The sequence below is a fragment of the Hyla sarda genome, chromosome 2, assembly GCF_029499605.1.
Source record: "Hyla sarda isolate aHylSar1 chromosome 2, aHylSar1.hap1, whole genome shotgun sequence".
NCBI lineage: Eukaryota > Metazoa > Chordata > Amphibia > Anura > Hylidae > Hyla > Hyla sarda.
This window is the reverse complement of record NC_079190.1, coordinates 147020159-147027658: the sequence shown is the minus strand read 5'-3', so window position 1 is coordinate 147027658 and position 7500 is coordinate 147020159.

Sequence of the window (7500 nt, the reverse complement as noted above, 5' to 3'; positions counted from 1 at the left end):
TTTATTTATTTACTATCTCTCTCTCTCTCTCTCTCTCTCTCTCTCTCTCTCTCTCTCTCTCTCTCTCTCTCTCAAACTCTCCTAAATAAATAATCATTAACACACATTTTGATCTATGTGTCCCATATCTACGTATACATGTAGATATAAAACACACAGGTGCATGTTTAGATTTAGATTCTTAAATTCCCACACATAAAAACACATCTACACTTATGACAATAGATACATGTAATCAGTATAAAATCTCTATCACATAGATACAGACATGCAATCTCTCAAATACAGTCCTAAATTAATATACTCACATTTACATGTATATTATGGCATTACATTTCCCTAAACACAAAACACTAGGGCACACACACACAAACACACACACACACACATTATATATATACATATATAATCATACTTACATTTTTATGCACACACATACATAAAAACACCTCTCACCCTCATTCATATATACAAAGTAATGTTCATACACATCATTTACATGAATATTTTTAACACATGCATGTAATGTACATATAAATGGACATATACAGTATAATCACACACATACATGTAATGACAAATACATCCACTCTGTATATATATATATATATAGCCATATACAGTATAATCACACACATACATGTAATGATTAATACATCCACTCTGTATATATATATATATATATATATATATATATATATATATATATATGGCCATATACAGTATAATCACATACATGTAATGATTAATACATCCACTCTCTCTCTCTCTCTCTCTCTCTCTCTCTCTCTCTCTCTCTCTCTCTCTCTCTCTCTCTCTCTCTCTCTCTCTCTCTCTCTATATATATATATATATATGGCCATATACAGTATAATCACATACATGTAATGACAAATACATCCACTCTGTACATATAAATGGCCATATACAGTATAATCACACACATACATATATGTAATGACAAATACAACCACTCTGTACATATAAATGGCCATATACAGTATAATCACACACATACATATATGTAATGACAAATACAACCACTCTGTACATATAAATGGCCAAATACAGTATAATCACACACATACATATATGTAATGACAAATACAACCGCTCTGTACATATAAATGGCCAAATACAGTATAATCACACACATACATGTAATGACAAATACAACCACTCTGTATACATATAAATGGCCATATACAGTATAATCACACACATACATCACACACATACATGTAATGACAAATACATCCACTCTGTATATATATATATATATATATATATATATATATATATATATATGGCCATATAAAGTATAATCATATACATACATATATGTAATGACAAATACATCCACTCTGTACATATAAATGGCCATATACAGTATAATCACACACATACATATATGTAATGACAAATACATCCACTCTGTATATATATATATATATATATATATATATATATATATATATATATAAATGGCCATATACAGTATAGTCACACAGACACTTATATATTCCTCACTATAAAATGATGTTTATACTTTATCTTTTATCTATACAGCAGACTAGACGACAGGGGCACAACCCTGGCTCAACTTTCTGGGTTTAGTATAGAATTTCCCTGTCTTTCTTCTTCACAACATAATGTATACAAACTTTTGCTCACATTGATCAGAATAAAACAAAAAAATGTTGACAGCCTCCAACAGTGGAAATTCACTTACAGGAGACTTTTTTCCCTTTCACCGAAGTGTTGACAATAAACATTTAATGAAGGCAGAGACTTTCCACGTCTCCAGACACAGGCGGAATACTTTAACAGACCATTAGCACGGCTTTCTATACTTCAAACACATCACACTATATACCATCACATTTATAAATATACAAAAAATAGAAGAAAAAACAAAGAGCGACCAAATAATACTACGAGAACTACGGACGTTTCGTGCGCTTCCCCGGCTCTCCTGCTTCTTGTGACACAGTCTATATTTGCTCATTGCAGATCACTGGCTCTTGAAAATGTTAAATACAGTTAATGCAATATTAATCGCCCTTTGGTGATATAAAATGCAATATTTTCAGGCGGCTATGGAGCTTTTTTTTTGTAGAGAGGAAGAGCTGATGAGAGCAGTCACAGCTGAATAGTGGAGAGAAAAGCTCTATATTTATTGCTTTTGTTTGGCTTTTGGCTACAGACACAGGAACATTGTAATGGGGTAAGGACATTTATTTTCTCTGCAATCTATTGCGGCAGGATCACGACTGGCAGATGGGCTTTGGAGCTGCTCTCTCTCCCTTTCTAGCCACACAGTCGTTTACAGCAAATCCTAATAACTAATAATGATTTATGTTAATTCTATTCGCCTGTGCGACTTTTTTTTTTTTTATATATATATATATATTTATAAGTATTTTAAAATAAGAATACATAACTGTATCATAAAATTAAGATAATTATTATTTTATTATTATATTTATTCTAATTTTATTCCAGGCTGGATAGGAAACTTTTTTTTTTTTTCCCCCCAACCAGTGTGCCTCCAGCTGTTGCAAAACTACAACTCCCAGCATGCCCGGACAGCCAAAGGCTGTCCGGGCATGCTGGGAGTTGTAGTTTTGCAACAGCTGGAGGCACACTGGTTGGGAAACACAGTTTTACTATGACATTCCTCCTTATTTTATTCGGACGATTTCGCTCGATGCAATTTGCATTGTTGTTTCATTGTTCTAACCATTTTTTTTATAGAAGTTGCGCTGTGATATACTATTGTTATCAATATGATTATTAGTATTTGTATTATTCTATTGACACCATATAGATTTCTGGATTCCATTTAATGCCAGATTGAGTATAAAAAAAAACAAAAACCAGTCTCCTTGTTCTGGAGAGATTATGGCAATTTCACTTGCACCCATGTGTCTCATCCCATCTGCCTAAAGGCATTCTCTCTGAAAACAACAGCCCATCAAAGCGCCTTATTAACACTATTATACCCACATCACAGGGCCAGCTCTCCACCTGCTTAATAGTGTTAAATGGTACCAGCCTAGATCATGGAGAGGTGACCGGGTTGTTAATAATGCCCACAATAAAACAAACACAACTCCTGCAGCATATAAGGTCTTTATCCTTCTCAGTTTATTAATAAAAATAAATAAATAAATAAATAAACAAATAAACAAATAATATATATATATATATATATATATATATATATATATATATTTATATGCTGAAATTGATAGTGAACTGTTTCTTCTGTGCAGTGTCCTAACTCTCTTGCACTTTCTATGGCATTGTTTCCCTACCAGGGTGCCTTCAGCTGTTGCAAAACTACAACTCCCAGCATGCCCGGACAGCCAAAGGCTGTCCGGGCATGCTGGGAGTTGTAGTTTTGCAACAGCTGGAGGCACCCATGTTAGGTAACCCTGCTCTATGGAGAACGATATACTCATATCACCAAATGACAAACTCAGCTCTACTATCCTATTTTTTTTTCAGTTTTTTTTATTGTTTTATTTTTTTATTTTTATTGTTTTTAAAAATTTTTTTTAACTGATAAGCAAAACGCAATGCAACCTAAATAAAACGGTCTGGGTATGCTGGGAGTTGTAGTTTTGCAACAGCTGGAGGCACCCTTGTTAGGTAACCCTGCTCTATGGAGAACGATATACTGATATCACCAAATGACAAACTCAGCTCTACTATCCTAGTTTTTTTTCTGTTTTTTTTAATTGTTTTTATATTTTTATTTTTATTGTTTTTAATTATTTTTTTTTTTTAACTGATAAGCAAAACACAATGCAACCTAAATAAAACGGTCTGGGTATGCTGGGAGTTGTAGTTTTGCAACAGCTGGAGGCACCCTGGTTGGGAAACCCTGCTCTATGGAGGACTGTATACTGATAACACCAAAAGACAAACTCAGCTCTACTATCCTTGTTTTTTTTATTTTTTCAGTTTTTAATTTTTTTTATTGTTTTTCATTTTATTTTTTTTAACTGATAACCAAAACGCATTGCAACCCAAATAAAACGCAAAGGCTGTCTGGGCATGCTGGGAGTTGTAGTTTTGCAACAGCTGGAGGCACCCTGGTTGGGAAATTCTGCTCTATGGAGAACCATATACACCAAAAGACAAACTCAGCTTTTTTTTCAGTTTTTAATTTAATTTTCTTTAACTGATAAGCAAAACGCAATGCAACGTAAATAAAACGCAATCTATAGCCTGTTTGTCATATAAAAATGTTTTTTTCCTTCGTGTTTAGAGAGAGAAGCAGATTTGTCACTGAACTTTGCGAGGACTCTGCACAACATGCTTCTTCTGCCTTAAAAATCTCGGAGTGATGCATTATTGAAAGCCTATATCAAACAGCTCTCTCCACGTTGGGCTGTAGATGAAGTCTGACTGTCTGACTGCACATAAGCCTCTAATATGTTAATGGCCGTAGGGGATGCCTTAGGTAGCATCTCAAGCTGCTTCGCACACCATATGTCAGACCGTTAGCCACATGGATCTATTAATCAAAACAAAAAACTACCCCAAATACTAGATTCTGCTTCCTATCCGCTCCCCTGTCATTGCACCGCACACACACAGCGGTTTCAGGATCACACATGTGCGTTATTGTAATGAATCAAGAGTCATAATCGGGCTGTGTATTTCATTTACATTGTTTGGATATAAAAGATAGTGGCAACGGGGCATACACCCGGGGCATACATACAGGGCATACACAAAGGGCATACATACATGGGGCATACACATGGGGCATACACATGGGGCATACATACATGGGGCATACACATGGGGCATACACATGGGGCATACATACAGGGCATACACATGGGGCATACATACAGGGCATACACATGGGGCATACATACAGGGCATACACATGGGGCATACATACAGGGCATACACATGGGGCATACATACAGGGCATACACATGGGGCATACACATGGGGCATACATACAGGGCATACACATGGGGCATACATACATGGGGCATACACATGGGGCATACATACAGGGCATACATACAGGGCATACACATGGGGCATACACATGGGGCATACATACAGGGCATACACCCGGGGCATACATACATGGCATACATACATGGCATACACATGGGGCATACATACATGGGGCATACACATGGGGCATACATACAGGGCATACACCCGGGGCATACATACATGGCATACATACATGGCATACACATGGGGCATACATACAGGGCATACACAAAGGGCATACATACATGGGGCATACACATGGGGCATACACATGGGGCATACATACATGGGGCATACACATGGGGCATACACATGGGGCATACATACAGGGCATACACATGGGGCATACATACAGGGCATACACATGGGGCATACATACAGGGCATACACATGGGGCATACATACAGGGCATACACATGGGGCATACATACAGGGCATACACATGGGGCATACACATGGGGCATACATACAGGGCATACACATGGGGCATACATACATGGGGCATACACATGGGGCATACATACAGGGCATACATACAGGGCATACACATGGGGCATACACATGGGGCATACATACAGGGCATACACCCGGGGCATACATACATGGCATACATACATGGCATACACATGGGGCATACATACATGGGGCATACACATGGGGCATACATACAGGGCATACACCCGGGGCATACATACATGGCATACATACATGGCATACACATGGGGCATACATACAGGGCATACACAAAGGGCATACATAGAGGGCATACACAAGGGGCATAAATACAGGGCATACACATGGGGCATACATACAGGGCATACACATGGGGCATACACATGGGGCATACATACAGGGCATACACATGGGGCATACATACATGGGGCATACACATGGGGCATACATACAGGGCATACATACAGGGCATACACATGGGGCATACACATGGGGCATACATACAGGGCATACACCCGGGGCATACATACATGGCATACATACATGGCATACACATGGGGCATACATACATGGGGCATACACATGGGGCATACATACAGGGCATACATACAGGGCATACACATGGGGCATACATACAGGGCATACACCCGGGGCATACATACATGGCATACATACATGGCATACACATGGGGCATACATACAGGGCATACACAAAGGGCATACACAAGGGGCATACATAGAGGGCATACACAAGGGGCATAAATACAGGGCATACATACAGGGCATACACAAAGGGCATACATACATGGCATACACAAGGGGCATAAATTCAGGGCATACATACAGGGCATACACCCGGGGCATACAAACAGGGCATACACCCAGGGCATACACACAGGGCATACATGGCATACACAAGGGGCATACATACAGGGCATACACATGGGGCATACATACATGGCATACACAAAGGGCATACATACAGGGCATACACAAAGGGCATACACAAGGGGCATACATAGAGGGCATACACAAGGGGCATAAATACAGGGCATACATACAGGGCATACACAAAGGGCATACATACATGGCATACACAAGGGGCATAAATACAGGGCATACATACAGGGCATACACCCGGGGCATACACACAGGGCATACACAAGGGGCATACATACAGGGCATACACCCGGGGCATACAAACAGGGCATACACCCAGGGCATACACACAGGGCATACATGGCATACACAAAGGGCATACATACAGGGCATACACATGGGGCATACACACAGGGCATACACAAAGGGCATACACAAGGGGCATACACACAGGGCATATATACAGGGCATACACACAGGGCATATATACAGGGCATATATACAGGGCATATATAAAGGGCATACATACAGGGCATACACCGGGGCATACACACAGGGCATATATACAGGGCATATATACAGGGCATACATACAGGGCATATATAAAGGGCATATATACAGGGCATATATACAGGGCATATACACAGGGCATATATACAGGGCATATATACAGGGCATACACACAGGGCATATATACAGGGCATACATACAGGGCATATATAAAGGGCATACATACAGGGCATACACCGGGGCATACACACAGGGCATATATACAGGGCATACACCGGGCACCCACACAGGGCATATATACAGGGCATACACACAGGGCATACACACAGGGCATATATACAGGGCATACACAAAGGGCATACACAAGGGGCATACATACATGGCATACACAAAGGGCATACATACAGGGCATACACAAAGGGCATACACAAGGGGCATACATAGAGGGCATACACAAGGGGCATAAATACAGGGCATACATACAGGGCATACACAAAGGGCATACATACATGGCATACACAAGGGGCATAAATACAGGGCATACATACAGGGCATACACCCGGGGCATACACACAGGGCATACACAAGGGGCATACATACAGGGCATACACCCGGGGCATACAA